General features: G+C 40.2%; 1 pseudogene; it reads right to left on the reverse strand.

Annotated features, from left to right (window-relative positions):
* Positions 1 to 4,792: 4,792 nt before the first annotated feature.
* Positions 4,793 to 17,209, reverse strand: part of LOC112631019 — a 36,907-nt pseudogene continuing 24,490 nt past the window's right edge.

The following is a 17,209-nucleotide window of genomic DNA, read 5'->3' on the forward strand; positions in this document are numbered from 1 at the left end:
TTATTCCAACATTTGGGCACTTTCCCTATAACATCGATACCCCACCCTTTCCCAGGTTTTACTACCTGAATTATACTGCAATAACTTTCAGCCATTTGATCACCCCAGTGGCCATAAGTTCATAGCCCCATGTTTGACCTTGAGATTTGGAAGTTATTCTTTCTGGTATGTTAAATTCTCTTCATCAGAAAAGTTCACCCAGAGTTTAACTTCACAGTCTAATATTAATTCCAGATTTCAAATAACCTTTAATTTTTTGAAGGAATGAATTACAAATAGTTCACTGAAGTTAATTTCCTTTTCTGGAATGGTCTATTTATCTGTATCTGTGTATATATAAATGAAAGATATGTATTGTTTTGTTTTTCCTTATGAATTCTACAGATATTAATCTATGTAGAGACAGAATGTTCTCAAAAGAGACAATCACATTTTTGTGAGTACATTAAGTTGGAAGTGTTTAGGTGCAGCTCTGCTAGAAAAGGTAGAGCCAACACAGTTTTAACAAAAACAAAAGAGAATCTGTTGCTTTGCGTTTTCAGATGTGATAGTCATGACCTGCATAATGATGTTTCAGTCAACTATGGACCATGTATACGACTGTAGTCCCGTAAGATTATGATACTGTATTTTTACTGTGTCATTTCTACATTTAGATATATTTAGATAAACAAATACTTATTGTGTTACAGTTGCCTACAGTGTTCAGCACAGTAACATGCTGTGCATGTTTGTAGCCTGGGAGTAATAGGCTATGCCATACAGCCTAGGTGTGTAGTAGGCTATACCATGTAGGTTTGTGTAAGTACACTCTATGGTGTTTGTACAAGAATGGCATCTCCCGAGGCTGCATTTCTCAGAACATATCCCTGTTATGAAGTGACACATGACTATAATTATGAACTAATATTAATGCATGAAAATTGGATTCAAGTTATTCCAAACTAAAATATCTAGGGAAAATGTATATCCAAGGTATGCTGATAGCATTAGTGATTATTCTTAGGTTGAGAACACATATATACTGTTTACAAGTAAACTAAAGCATAGTTTGTTCACCAGTCTTCTTGATTAATGGGTCCTTAGAGTTCTCAAACATAAATCTTAATCTTTTAAGGTAGCTGGGGGTTATGTTTGGTTTGTCAATGAGGATGGCACAGAACATCCCCAAAGGAGAGACTGCTCCCTCTCTGGATAGTTTATTGATAGTTTATAGCCTGTGAATACTCAATCCTGTTAATGAGTCAAAAGACTGTGATTGTTGATTATTCCAGCTTCACAGGGAACCAGTAGGCTATAAAACAATATTATAAAGTGCTTTTTGTTCCTCAGAAGAGAGACACTTTGCAACAATAAAATAAATATATCTTTAATAGTTTACATTCCTTTGGAACACTAGAAGTTTACTCTATCCAGAGTACCTTGCATGTGATAGATCCTGTATAATTATAAGGAAGGGAGGACTCTGCACACCCAGGTATAAGGTGTGATCCCCAAATATCTGAGACACATCTCAGTCAATTTCGGAAGTTAATTTTGCCAAAGCTAAGGATGTACACCTGTGACACAGCCTCAGGAGGGTCTGATGACATATGTCCAAGGTGGTCAGAGCACAGCTTGGTTTTATACATTTGAGGGAGACATGAGTCAGCAATCAATATTGGGACAACTTGGTAGTGGGGAGGGGGCGTCCAGGTCATAGGTAGATAAGAGACAAATGTTGCATTCTTCTGAGTTTCTGATCACCCTTTCCAAAGGAGGCTATCAAATATGTACTTTTCTCAGTGAGCAGAGGGATGATTTTGAATAAAATGGGAGGCAGGTATGCCCTAAGCAGTTCCCAGCTTAACTTTTCCTCTTAGCTTAGCGACCTTGGGGCCCCAAGATTTCTTTTCCTTTCACAAAGGCAAATATCTAAGGTTAAAAGGTTAAGATCCCAGGTATTCAAATGACTTTTCAATAGCCTGTATTGAACTTGTCTTATTTGCCTACGCCCACTGCAAAGGTATAAATACCCTATAACTTCTGTAATTGTTCGTTACCATCAGGTCACTGCCAGCTGGTCTCCCTGTCTCCAGGCTTAGCCCATTCCAATATATTCTCTACTTTGCAGCTGAAATGTTATTTCCAAAATGTAAATGTAATCCTGTATCTTCTCTCTTTCAAATCCTTCAGTGGCCTTCTGTTGCTCTTGGATAGAGGGAATCTTTACCAGGTTCACAAGGTCTAACATAATCACCCACTTAACCTCTTCAAACACATCTCTACCCATGCCTCCTCCAACTCTTAGATTAAGCTATGCCACTTATTGGCCTTCTATTTACTTAGCCTGTAATTCTCCCCAACCCCCACATTGACCCTCAGAAAGGGTCTCAATTTAGATCTCATGTCCTCCTCTCCCATATTCTGTTCTTACTATTCTTACTTATTCTCTCAATTCTGCATCATAAAAGACCTAGAAACTGTGATGGCAAAGCACAGACACTCTTTGATCTTTCTGGGCGTGCTGGGAAGTGGAGAGGCAGTGAGGGCACATGGAAGGAAGAGTCCTGCATCAATAAGTTTTATCTCCAGCACATAAATGACTGAGATGTCTGTTCCAGTTAAGAACAAAGCTGGTTGCTTCCCTTCCTCAAGATCTTGTGTAGCCTCATGGTTCCTGCTGTGGGTAAGAAGCTGGATTATCATGGTATGCCAGACTCTCTGGGTCTAAGGATCTGGCCTTTTTTCCTGGGTGAGTGATCTGCCCCTAGGCTTGATTATCATGTTTCTCCCATGTTTCAAAATGTCTGATCCCAGTTAACTCTAAGAATTGGTGAGAAATATTATTGTTTAAGACACTACTTAATTTATTATGTTTTGAATCTACTGTGGCTCCCAAGGCACTACCATCAGAGGTGTGCTGGTAAATGTGTAACAATTAGCCCTCTGGGGAAAAAGGGAAGCCCTTATTTGCAGTATTTTCTTGTTTCTGTGGTGTAAATGGTCAATTTCAAGCTACTGATGCAGGACTTTTTGCTCCTTAGCTCAGTGAGCTCTGGGTTCTTGTCTCATGACCAGGAAAAAGTAGGCATGCAGACACTCGAAGAGTGAGCAAGGCAGGGAGTTATATTGAGTGATGAAACAGCTTTTAGTGGGGAGGGGACGCAGGGATGGTCCTCCTACTTGAAGGCGGGAAAGTTCTCAATATAGCTGGGCCCAGGGCCTTTTATGGGCTCAGAATGGGGAGTATGTGCTGATTGGTGTGTGAGTATGCAAAAAAGGTCAAAGCAAAGACAACGCTCAAAGGTCGGCACAACAGTGTAGAAAACCAACTAGGGAAGGCCAGGTATATGTAAAATAGATGAAGAATGGGGATCAATCAGGGGAAGGTATGCCAAACGGGAAGGTGGGTTCTCGATCTGGTCCGAGGATTTAACCTGTAGCTTTGCTTTCAGGCTTTAAACTATCTTCGGCTTGTAGGTGGGATTTTGCCGGGGACCTGCCCCTAAGCCTAGGCATTTGGCAGCCTCCTCTCACTGTCACTACCAACATGTAGTAGCTCACCAAAATGTTGTATTTCAACTTGGCAGATAAAACAGATGCTAGTGACCTCAAGAGGTAAATAATAGTAAAGTAGTAAAACAATATAGAAAAAAAGGTAGCAAAATAATTAGGCAGTGATGGGTTTGAGTAGTTGATATCTTTATTTTAAAGTAATTTAATTATATTTTAACTTTGCATAATGGCTTGCAAAATTTCTAAAAATTTAACAATTCTCATAAAATGGTATGAGCCACCTCTAGTATATCACTGAATACTATTTTATCCTTTTAGCATAAAGTTCTCTTCACATTAAAATTAAGCAAACATGGAACTCACCCTCCTAAATATGTATTTAGAAAATTAACTTGTGTGTAAATGTAGAATTGTCAGTTAGGTATTGAAACAATTGCATAAAAGCAAAAAAAAAAAATTATGAGATATTACACTGATCTTTTCTCACTATTAGTCTATTTTCGTTTGTTTCAGTGTGTTTTTCTTCCACATAAAAAGAAAACAGACCAACTTAATAATATATGCAAGCTTGTATCCTGGGTTACAGGGTTGCTCAACTGTGGTCTGCTGACTCATAGCATTCTCATCACCTGGTATCTTGTTGGAAATAGAGAATCTCAGATACGAACCAGACCTCCTGAAGCCAAATCTGCATTTTGATAAGATCCCTAGCTGGTCTAAATGCACAGTAAATTTTGAGAAGCACTGATGCACTGAGTAAAGGCTTGATGTCAGATAAGCCTGGCTCTAGAATAATACTTTCCAATAGAAATTTCTGCAATAATATTAATAGTAATGTTTCATATATGTGTCACCAAAAACATTGGCCATTAATCACCTTTGGCTATTGAGCACATGAAAATGTGGTTAGTGCCTGAGGAAGGTCCTCTTGAGTATTAAGCAGAGTATTGATTGGCACATGTGTATGAGAAAATTATCCAGACTGGACAAAGAACCATCCAAGAAGATTAAAGAGAATAGTACTCAGCTCTACTACAGAGAAAGGAGTAGTGCCTGCTTCTATAATCCAACCTGGAAAATGTTATATCATGGGATATTTAGTAGAGGACTCAAAAAGTTCTTGCCTCAGTAGTCAGAAATAATCTAGACTAAGTGCACCTCCGGTCTCACCTAACATCTTGAAAGCAAGACTAAAAATTATTTTCAAGTAAGATACCAGCATCCTAGAACAAAGTTCAAGAATACCTATGGGAATATAAAAATATCCAACACCTAAGCAGATTTTTTTTTTTATTTAATAAAGTTTTATTTTTCCAAATGAACAGTTGGTTGGACCTATTCGTGCATCTTCACCAACAGCTGGAGCATCTCCACCCTTTGTATTTCTGGTGTAAATTACTTGAGCTCTGTGCTTTGAAACCAGTTTGATAAATCCTTTACTAAGGAGCTCCTGAAGGGCTGCCCTGGCCAGGGAGCCTTGAATCTTCAGTCTCTCAGAGACCACAGCTGGGATTATAAGTTTATAGTTGGGAACTTCCTTACAGAGTTTGTTATAGGTAGCTTTGTCAAACAAGACTATGTTATTGAGCTTGTCCTGAACTTTGCCTTTGGACCACTTCTTCTTTTTGGCCTTGTCCCTGGATTTGTTCACTGGGTCTTTGTCTTTCTTGGCCAACTTTCCAGCATCTTTCTTCTTGTTGTCCTTGAGCGCATTGCAAAGCTCAGAGAGCAGTGGCAAACACAGCCTTGCTAAGATGTTGGACAAAAAGCAGCAGATAAAATTTAAAATGTCTGATATCCAATCAAAAATTTCTTGCAAAGAAGCAAGAAATGATACAGATTTTAGAACTAACAGATAAAGACACTAAAAGATATTGTAAACATTTTGTGTACATACAAAGAGATAAGTAGGTATGTGAAGATATAAAAAGGATCCAACCAAACTTCTAGAGATGAAAACTGCAATGTCTGAGATGAAAAAGACCCTGGATAGGATTAACAGTAGACTATAATTACATAAGAAAAGATGAATGAACTTGAACATATAGCAATAAAAAGTATTCAAAATAAATCAGAAACAATTTATTTTAAATGAAAAGAGCCGTGAGCTGTGAGACAATTTCAGTGGCCTAATATATATGTAATTGGATTCCCTAAAATAGAGATGTAGGACAGAGGCAAATATTTAGAAAAAGAATGGCCAAATATATTCCAAATTTGACGAAAGCTATAAATCCACAGGTCCAAGAAGCTCAATGAACCCAAAGCTCAAGAAACATGAATACAATGACATTAAGGCACACAATAATCAAATTTCTCAAAACTAGTCATAGAGAGAAAATCTTAAAAGCAGTCAGATAAAAAAGATAAAGATGATATCAGATTTTTCACTGGAAACAATGAAAATAAGAAGACAGTGGGATAATCTTTATAGTGCAGAATGGAGAAAAAAAACTGCCACCTAGAATTTTATATCCAGCAAAAATATCTTTTAAAAATGAAGGCAAAATAAAGACCTTTTCAGACAGACAAAAACTTAAATAATTTATTACCAGCATATCTTCACTACAAGAAATGTTAACATTTTCATACTGGAAGGAAGTGACACCAGGTAGAAATACAGATTTACACAAAAGAATAAAAAGCACTATAAGTGGTAACTTTGTTAATAAATATATGAGAGTTTTAATTATTTTTAAAATCTCTTATAAAGATAATTGACTTTTTAAACAAAACCAACATCAGTGTATTGAGGGTTTTATAACATGCATATAGGTAAAATGTGTGACAATCAGAAGTAATACCAATTCCACATGACCTCTTCCAGAAAAATATTCCTTACAGAAGAGGGACTATTTCCCAACTCATTTAATGAGGCCAGCATTATTCTGATGCCAAAACTATACAAAAGCATTACAAGGAAAGAGAACTACAGACCATCATTCCTGATGTACAGATAAGCAAAACTTCTAAAATCTCTCATCAAGACTCCTATTCCTATTTTATTGTCAAATTTCTTGCCAGCAGTAATATTAATTTCCTAGTTGGTTTCTATGCCTCCCCTCTCCTCACTCCTATTCATTATACCTACTCTTGACAAATCAGTCTTCTTTAACATGATTTGATCATGCCATTGCTCTACAGAAGTCTCTAATTGCTCCTATTGCATATGAAATAGATACAAAGTTGTAAGGTTATTATAGAAGAGGCTGAGAAAATTTTTCCACTAGCAAGCTACTAGGTAGAGTGTCCCAGGTGATAGATTATTACTATGCACTTGTCCAATGTAGAAAATGTCATGAGGTGATCTTTGGTCCTTCTTATCCAAATTGTACTTTCTAACATCAAGCTCATCTGTAATAACATGGAATATCTATTGATCATGTGCTATGTGGTATTCATCGTGTAAGCACTTTACATGCATCATCTCCTCTGTAGAATCAGGATGATAATAGTATCTGCATTACAGAATTCTTAATGGGGATTAAAAAGTACGTATAAAATGCTGTACAGTGTGGAAAATATTAAGTGCTATAATAAGCTATCATTGTCTAAGTACTTAGCCATGATTATTACTGTTGTTTAATCCGTATTACTCATTTAAGAAAATTATTGTATTAACTCTTTTTTTTTTTTTTCTTTTGAGATGGAGTTTTGCTCTTGTTGCCCAGGCTGGAGTGCAATGGTGTGATCTTGGCTCACTGCAACCTCTGCCTCCCAGGTTCAAGCGATTCCCCTGCCACAGCCTCCTGAGTAGCTGAGATGACAGGCATGTGCCACCACGCCCGGCTAATTTTGTATTTTTAGTAGATACGGGGTTTCTCCATGTTGGTCAGGCTGGTCTCAAACTCCTGACCTCAGGTGATCCACCTGCCTTGGCCTCCCAAAGTGCTGGGATTCCAGGCATTAGCCACCGCACCTAACCTTTTTTTTTTTTTTTTTTTTTGAGGCAAGAGTCTTGCTCTGTTGCCCAGGCTGGAGTGCAGTGGCATGATCTCGGCTCACTGCAACCTCTGCCTCCCAGGTTCAAGCAATTCTCCTGCCTCAGTCTCCTGAGTAGCTGGGATTACAGGCATGCACCACCATACCCAGTTAATTTTTGTATTTTAGTAGAGACTGGATTTCACTATGTTGGCCAGGCTGGTCTCAAACTCCTGACCTTAAGTGATCCACCTGCCTCGGCCTCCAAACGTAATTGGGATTACAGGTGTGAGCTAACATGCCTGGCCTTACCTCTTATTTATAGATGAAAACGGGCACAGAGAGGTTACGTAACTTGCCCAGGTCACATCACCAGTAAGTTGTAGAACTCATTCTTAAGTTGGATTCTGTTTGACCCCCAAGCTCATATTCTCAACCACGTTTTGACCTGAGTCCAATAAAACATTATTGATATGGTTTGGATTTGTGTCCCCACCCAAATCTCATGTTGAATTGTAATCCCTAATGTTGGAGGTGTGGCCTGGTAGGAGGTGATTGGATCGTGGGGGTGCTCTTTCATGAATGTTTTAGCACCATCCTCTTCGTGCTGTTCTCATGAGAGCGAGTGAGTGAATTATCATGAGACCTGGTTGTTTAAAAGTCTGTGGTACCACCCGCACATGTCTCTTGCTCCTGTTCCCGCCATGTGAGATGTCTCACTCCTCCTTTCCCCTCCACCATGATTGTAAGTTTCTAGAGGTCTCCCCAGAAACTGAGCAGATGCCAGCATTATGCGAGCCAATTAAACCTCTTTTCTTTTCTCTTTTTTTTTTTTTTTGAGACAGAGTCTCGCTCTGTCACCCAGGCTGGAGTGCAGTGGTGCAATCTTGGCTCACTGCAAGCTCCCCGCCTCCCAGGTTCACGCCATTCTTCTGCCTCAGCCTCCCGAGCAGCTGGGACTACAGACACCCACCACCACACCCATCTAATTTTTTGTATTTTTAGTGGAGACAGAATTTCACCGTGTTAGCCGGGATGGTCTCGATCTCCTGACCTTGTGATCCGCCTGCCTCAGCCTCCCAAAGTGCTGGCCATGAGCCACCGTGCCTGGCCAAACCTCTTTTCTTTATAAATTACCTGTGTCAGGTTTTTTTTATAACAATGCAAGAACTAATGAAGAAAATTGGTACTGAGGAGTGGGGCTTTACTATAAAGATACCTGAAAATGTGAAAGTGACTTTGGAACTGGGTAATGAGCAGAAATTGGAAGAGTGTGGAGGGCTTAGACGAAGACAGGAAAACGAAGGAATATTTGGAACTTCCTAGAGACTGGTTGAATGGTTATGACCAAAATGCTAGTAGTGATATGGACAGTGAAGTTCAGGCTGATAAGGTCTCAGGTAGAAATGAGGAACTTATTGAGAACTGAAGTAAAGGTCACTTTTGTTATGCCTTAGCAAATAATTTGGCTGCTTTGTGCCCCTGCCCTAGGGATCTGCGGAACTTTGAACTTGAGAGTGATGATTTACGGTATCTGGTGGAAGAAATTTCTAAGCAGCAAAGTGTTCAAGATGTGGCCTAACTGCTTCTAACAGTCTATGCTTATATGTGTGAGCAAAAAATCAACCTATGTTTAAACTTACGTTTAAAGGGGAAGTAGAGCAAAGATTTGGAAAATTTGCAGCCTGGTCATGTGGTAAGAAAAGAAAAGCCCATTTTCAGGGGAAGAATTCCAACAGGCTTTAGAAATTTGTATAAGTGCCGGGTGCGGTGGCTCAAGCCTGTAATCCCAGCCCTTTGGGAGGCTGAGACAGGTGAATCACGAGGTCAGGAGATCGAGACCATCCTGGCTAACACGGTGAAACCCCGTCTCTACTAAAAAATACAAAAAAAAAAACTAGCCAGGTGAGGTGGCGGGCGCCTGTAGTCCCAGCTACTCGGGAGGCTGAGCCAGGAGAATGGCGTAAACCCGGGAGGTGGAGCTTGCAGTGAGCTGAGATCTGCCTACTGCGCTCCAGCCTGGGAGACAGAGCGAGACTCCGTCTCAAAAAAAAAAAAAGAAATTTGTATAAGTAAAAAAGAGCCAATTGCTAATTGCCAAGACAATGGGGGAAAGGCCTGGAAGGCATTTCAGAAACCTTTGCAGCAGCCCCTCCTATCACAGGCCCAGAGGCCTAGGAGGGGAGGATGGTTTTGTGGGCCAGACCCATGACCCTGGTTACCCTGCACAGCCTCAGGACACTGGTCCCTGCATTGTAGCCACTCCAGCTTCAGCCATAGCTCAAAGGGCCCAGGTACAGTTTGGGCTGCTGCTTCAGAGGGTACAAACTGTAAGACTTGGGAGCTTCCACATGGTGTTAAACCTGTGGGGGGGAAAAGTGCAAGAGTTGAGGCTTGGGCACCTCTGCCCAGATTTCAGAGGATGTACGGAAAAGCCTGAATGTCCAGGCAGAAGCCTGTTGCAAGAGTGGAGCCCTCATGGAGAACTTCTACTAGGATAGTGTGGAGGGTAAATGTGGGGTTGGAGCATCCCCCCAACAGAGTCCCCACTGGGGAACTGCCTACTGGATCTGTGAGAAGAGTGCCATCATCCTCCAGACCCCAGAATGGTGGATCCACTGACAGCTTGCACCACGCACCTGGAAAAGCTGCAGGCATTCAGTGCCATCCCATGAAAGCAGCTGCAGGGGCTACACCCTGCAGATCCACAGGGGCAGAGCTTCCTAAGGCCTTGGGAGCTCATCCCTTGCATAAGTATGTCCTAGATATGGGACATGGAGTCAAGGGAAATTATTTTGGAGCTTTAAGATATAATGACTGCCCTGCTGGGTTTTGAACTTGCATGGGACTTGTAGCCCCTTTCTTTTGGTTGATTTCTCCCTTTTGGAATGGGAGTACCTACCCAATGCCTATACCCCCATTGTATGTTTAAAGTAACTAACTTGTTTTTCATTTTATAGGCTAATATGTGGAAGGGAGTAGCCTTGTCTCAGATGAGACTTTGGACTTTTGAGTTAATGCAGAAAAGAGTTAAGACTTTGGAGGACTGTTGAGAAGGGATGATTATATTTTGCAATGTGAGAAGAACATGAGATTTAGGGGGCCCAGGGGTGGAATAATATGGTTTGGATCTGTGTCCCCATCAAATCTCATGTCAAATTCTAGTCCCCACTGTTGGAGGTGGGACCTTGGATGTGGATTTCTCATGAGTGGTTTAGCACTATCCACTTGGTGTTGTTCTTGTGATAGTGAGGGAGTTCTCATGAGATCTGGTTGTTTAAAAGTGTGTAGCACCTTCCCCACTCACTCTCTCTTCTTCCTGCTCTGGCCATGCCATGTGTTTGTTTCCCCTTTGCCTTCTGACTTGATTGGAAGCTTCCTGAGTTCTCCCAAGAAGCAGAAGCCGCTATGCTTCCTGTACAGCCGGCAGAACCATGAGCCAATTAAACCTTCTTTCTTTATAAGTTACCCAGTCTCAGGTTTCTTTATAGCAGTGTAAGAATGAACTAATAGAATTATTTTTTCTCCTTTGCTCTGCAGTACTGAGTGGGCTCTTAAACAACTGTATCTGTCAAAGTGTTTCAATATAGGTTGATCCTCAAAAAGAGTTTGTAGTTGATAAGAAAGATGGTCCTTCCCTGAACCATTTCTTTAAAAATGTCAACACTCCCTAGAAGCTGTTCACACATCATTTCCCATTTTCTCCTGTACTAGTGCTGATATTACTTCTTAAATGCTGACAATATTTGAGAAGCTAATTTTAGACTTCCCTCTGGTAGAAACTAGAAGTGTGAAACAATGAGTTGGTGATCCAAACCACTGTCTGGCCTTCTCCCCATTACTTTACCAATCACAGCTTTGCTCTGTGTCCTGAGTTTTATAAGTTTATTTTTAAGGTTCCCATGTAAAGGTTGTTTTTTTTTTTTTTTTTTTTTTGCCCATTACAAAATAAGATGTTCTGTAATTTGCAACTCTTCTCTTGTTGCTCTCCTCACTCCAAGTCAGCACTTCATTGCCCTTGTTCTCAAGTCATTGCCCTTGTTCTCATGTCATATCTCAACACTTCAGCCACCTCAGTGGCTCTCTATCATTTTCAAGACTAAGCTGAAGTTCATTATGCTTGGTTTGTGTAACTCACATGTCATCTATTACCCATTGAGAGCTAAATAAGGCCATTCCAAACACGAGGGAATCTCGGTTTCTATCTAAGATTTCTGTGTCTCTATAGGGAGAACCTTTTGCGTTAGCACCCCCACTTCTGGGCTCAGGTTTTAGTGGGTTGGGACTCTGCAGCAACTGAGATATGTAATTCTGTTCCTTTTTAAGTTCTACAAACATCACAGAATCCCCTAGAATATGCCCATAAAATCCACCGACACAAAGCTAATTTTGAAAGGGTTTACGTTGTGACAATGCAAAAAATGTCAAGTTGAGCTTTAGGCATCGCTTTTTTGAAATGCTTTTTGGCTACTTCAACACCATTTTTACTGACTCTTCATCTTACATGGTCTAAATTGCACATCATATTTCTGATTCTCTTTCTCTCCTCCCTTTTCAGGAGATAAAACAAATGTCTTTCTTTGTTTTAGGTGGCTTTCTTTAGCCACCTCCTAAAATGTTTACCTTGATCCCTGCTGACTTTCATGCCTTATGTTCTATCACCACGCAGCATTCCAAGTATTGCCTCAAAAAGTATAGTAACCTTCCTAAGAGGAATTCTGATATTAGCTGTTAAGATAATATATTTTTAAACTTTCATTACATCACAAGGCCCTTGTGACCTAAATTATGCTTATCCTTCTAGCCCACCTCTCTACTACTCCTGTGCCTCTTCTGCTACCAGCATACCATGTTCTTTCTCATTATCATATCTTAAAAACATATCATTATTCCCTATGCCTGGAAGCCTCTCCCATCATCCAATAGAAAAATATATATTTTTAAAGGAAAAATGTATCTTATACAAATATAAACACAAGTGAAATACTTTATTTAACTCATTTATTAATGAGGGAACTAGTAAGATGCTACAAAAACCAAAACAGATTCAAAGGAGAATCTAGTACAGACTTGTATTGGGCCACATGAGCCATCAGGAATACTTAAATGAATTTACTTCAAAAATGTAAAACTGGCTTCTTCAACACCAGGAGAGGAAAATCAACTGAAACACCATCAAAAATAATTCATTTGCAGTCTCTGGACAAGAATAATTTGCATTGCTATCAGTCATCTATAAGTTACAGAGTTGTAAATAGTTCAAAGGCCACGAAAGGCACAAAGACCCCATAGAATCAGGTGTCTTGGAAATATGTGCTAGCCACTGCCTATTTTCCTTTCTTTTTTTTTTTTTAAAGTATTGTGGGCACATAATAGATATATATGTTTATAGGGTACATGAGATATTTTGATACAGACATACAGTGTGTAAAAATCATATCAGAGTAAATGGGGTATCCATCACCTCAAGCATTTATCCTTTCTTTGTGTTACAAACAATCCGATTGTACTTTTAGGTATTTAAAAATGTACAATAAATTATTATTGACTGTAGTCACTCTCTTGTGCTCTTAAATATCAGATCTTATTCATTCTAATTATATTTTATATATCTGTCTAATTATATTGACCACCCCCACCCCAGCTACGCTTTTCATCCTCTGATAACCATCATTCTACTCTCTACCTCCATAAATTCAATTGTTTCAATGTTCAGCCTCCACAGATTACTGAGAACATGTGAAGTTTGTTTTTCTGCGCCTAACATCGTTCACTTGACATGATAACCTTCAATTCTGTCCCTGCTGTTGCAAATTACAGGATCTCATTATTTTTTTATGGCTGAATAGTATTCCATTGTGTATATGTACCACGTTTTGTTTATCCATTTGACTATTGATGGACACTCAGGTAATAGTGTTGCAATAAACATGAAAGTGCAGATATCTCTTTGATATATTGATTTTCTTTTTTTTTTTTTTTTTTGGATATATACCAGTAGTGGCATTGCTGGATCACATGGTAGCTCTATTTCTAGTTTTTTGAGGAATCTCCAAACTGTTCTTCATAGTAGATGTACTAATTTACATTCCCGCCAATAATGTACAAGGGTTCCCTTTTCTCCACATCCTCGCCAGCATTTGTTATTGCCTGTCTTGTACATAGAAGCTATTTTAACTGGGGTAAGGTGATAGCTAATTGTAATTTTGATTTGCACTTCTCTGATGATCAGTGATGTTGAGCACCTTTTTCAAATATCTGTTTGCCATTTGTGTGTCTTCTTTTTAGAAATGTCTGTTCAGATTTTTTGCCCATTTTAAAATCAGATTATTAGATTGTTCCCTGTAGAGTTGTTTGAGTTCATTATATGTTGTGGTTATTAATCTCTTGTCAGGTTGATAGTTTGCAAATATTTTCTCCCATTCTGTGGGTTGTCTCTTCAATTTATTGATTATTTCCTTTACTGTGCAGAAGGTTTTTTTGATCATTTTTTGCTTTGAAAGATTGCCTGTGCATCAATTCTCTAATGATGAGTGATGTTGAGCTTCTTTTCATGATTGTTGGCCACTTCTATGCCTTCTTTTGAAAAGTGTCTGTTCATGTCCTTTGTCTACTTTTTAATGGGGTTGTTTGATTTTTTTCTTGTAAATTTGTTGATGTTCCTTATAGATGCTGGATATTAGACTTTTGTCAGATGCATCGTTTGCAAAAATTTTCTCCCATTCTGTAGGTTTTTTGTTTATTCTGTTGATAGTTTCCTTTGCTGTGCAGAAGCTCTTTAGTTTAATTAGATCCCATTTGTCAGTTTTTGCTTTTGTGATTATTTTTGGTGTATCAGATGACATGATTCTATATATAGAAAACCCCATAGTCTCAGTCCAAAAGCTCCTTCAGCTGATAAACAACTTCAGCAAAGTATTATGATACAAAATCAATGTGCAAAATTCACTAACATTCCTATGAATCAACAACAGTCAAGCTGAGAGCCAAGTCAGGAATGCAATCCCATTCATGATTCCCACACAAAGAATAAAATACCTAGGCATACAGCTAACCAGGGAGTTGAAAGATCTCTACAAGGAGAACTATAAAACACTGCTCAAAGAAATCAGAGATGACACAAGCAAATGGAAAAACATTCTATGCTCATGGATAGGAAGAATCAATATTGTTAAAATGGCCACGCTGCCCAAAGCAATTTGTAGATTCAATGCTATTCCCACTAAACTATCATAGATATTCTTCAAATAACTAGAAAAAACGATTTTAAATCTCATATGGAACCAAATAAAAAGAAAGAGGCTGAATAGCCAAGGCAATCTACACAAAAGAACAAAGCTGGAGGCATCACACTACCTGACTTCAAACTATACTATGGGGCTACAGTAACCAAAACAGCATGGTACTAGTACAAAAACAGACATATAGACCAGTGTAACAGAATAGAGAACCTAAAAATGAGGCTGCACATCTACAACTATCTGGTCTTTGAAAAACCTTATAAAAACTAGCAATTGGGAAAAGATTCCCTATTCAATATACAGTGCTGGGATAACTGGCTATCCAAAAGCAGAAGATTGAAACTGGACCCCTTCCTTACACCACATACAAAATTAACTTAATTTGGATTAAAGATTTACACGTAAAACCAAAAACTATAAAACTACAAAAACCTGGAAGACAACCAAGGCAATACCATTCTGGATATATGTATTAGTTCTTCTTTAAGGGTTTGGTAAAATTCAGCAGTGAAGCCGCTAAGTTGCAGACTTTTCTTTGGTGGGAGACTTTTCATTATGGCTTCAATCTTCTTATTAGTCTGCTCAGGTTTTTTATTTCTTCCTGGTTCAATCTTGGTAGGTTGTATGTATCTAGGAATTTATCCATTTCTCTTAGATTTTCCAATTTATTGGCATTTAGTTGCTGATATGCCAATAAAGTAGCCTCTAATGATCTTTGAATTTCTGGAGAATCAGTTTTAATGTCTCTTTTTCATATCTGATTTTATTTATTTGGGTTTTCTCTCTTTTTTTCTTAGTCTGGCTAAAGGTTTGTGAATTTTATTTATCTTTTCAATAAACCAATTTTTTGTTTCATTAATCTCTTGTATTGTTTTCTTCATGTCAATTTCATTTATTTCTGCTCTGATCGTTATTATTTCTTTTTTTCTCCTTTGGTTTGGTGTGTTCCTGCTTTCCTAGTTCTTCAAGATGCATCATGAGGAGAAGGGTAGCCAAGGTGGCTGACTAGAGGCAGCTAGTGTGCATGGCTCTCACAGAGAGGAACCGAAGGGGCGAGTAAATTCAGCACCTTCAACTGAAACATCCAGGTACTCTCAGTGGGACTACCCAAGGCAACAACTTGACCCATGGAGAATGAAGAAAAGCAAGGCAGGATGATGGCACACCCAGGAGTGACACGGAGCCAGGGGAGCCTCCCCAACCCAGGGAATGTGCAACCATGGGAACCCATGCTTCGCCCATGGATCTTTGCAACCCTCAGGTCAGGAGATCCCCTCATGAACCCACTCCATTAGGGCCTTCAGTCTGACAGATAGAGCTATGTGGAGTCTCAGCAGAGCAGCTGCTCAGGTATGTGTGGAGAACCAGGAGCTTTAGATACCTGGGCTTTCCTGGACTCCCATTAAAAGTAGCTGCAACTCTGGCAAAGCAGGAGATGAGACAAGTGTACATACCCATAGGAAAGAGGCTGAATCCAGGGGGCTGAGCAGTGACAGTCTACAGGCCCCACTTCCATGGCACCTCATAGGATAAGACCCACTGGCTTGGAATTCCAGCCAGCCACCAGCAGCATTGCACCTCCGTGAGACAGAGCTCGCAGCAGGAGGGGAAGGCTGCCATCTTTGCTGTTTGGGCGACTTAGTCATTTCAGCCTTTGGGCTTTGGAGAGTCCCAGCCAACTGGGGGTGGAGGCAGTACCCCTGCAAAGCACAGCTGCTTTATAAAAGCATGGCCAGACTGCTTTTGTAAAGTCGGTCTCTGATCCTGTTCCTCCTGTCTGGGTGGGACCCCCAAATCGGGGCTTCCAGCTACCCCTGCCAGTGTTCTCTGGCAGACAAGAGTTTTGAGACCTCCCTGGAACAGAGCTCCCAGAAGGAGAGGTGAGCTGTCATCTTTGCTGTTTGAGCAACTTAGCCATTCCAGCCTTTGGGCTTTGGAGAGTCTGAGCTGATCAGGATGGAAGGGATCCTCCAGCACAACACAGCTGCTCTATGAAAATGTGGCCAGGCTGCTTTCTAAGGCGTGTCCCTGTTCCATTCCTCCTCACTGGCAGGACCTCCCAACCAGCATCTCCAGCCACCCTCAGCAGTATTATCTGGCCAACAGATATTTGAAACTTCCCCGGAATGGACATCCCAGAGGGAGGGGTGGGCTGCTACCTTTGCTGTTTGGGCAACTTAGCGATTCCAGCCTTCCAGCTTTGGAGAGCCCAAGCTGGTCAGGGGTGGAAGTGGTACCCCAGCACAGCACAGCTGCTCTGCAAAAACATTGCCAGACTGCTTTTTAAAGTGAGTCCTTGATCCCATTCCTTATCACAAGGTGGGGCCTCCCAACCGGGGTCTCCAGCTACCCTCACCAGTGTTTTCTGCCTGACAGAGGTTTCACACCCCCCTGTGTTGGAGGTCCCGAGGGGAGGATCAGGCCACCATCTTTGCTGTTTGGGTGACTTAGCCATTCCAGCCTTCAGGCTTTGGGGTGTCCATGGCAATGGAGAGCTGAGGTGGATCCCCAGCACAGCACAGCTGATGTATGAAAACATGGCCAGACTG

Source organism: Theropithecus gelada, chromosome 1 (genome assembly GCF_003255815.1).
Source record: "Theropithecus gelada isolate Dixy chromosome 1, Tgel_1.0, whole genome shotgun sequence".
Taxonomy (NCBI): Eukaryota; Metazoa; Chordata; class Mammalia; order Primates; family Cercopithecidae; genus Theropithecus; species Theropithecus gelada.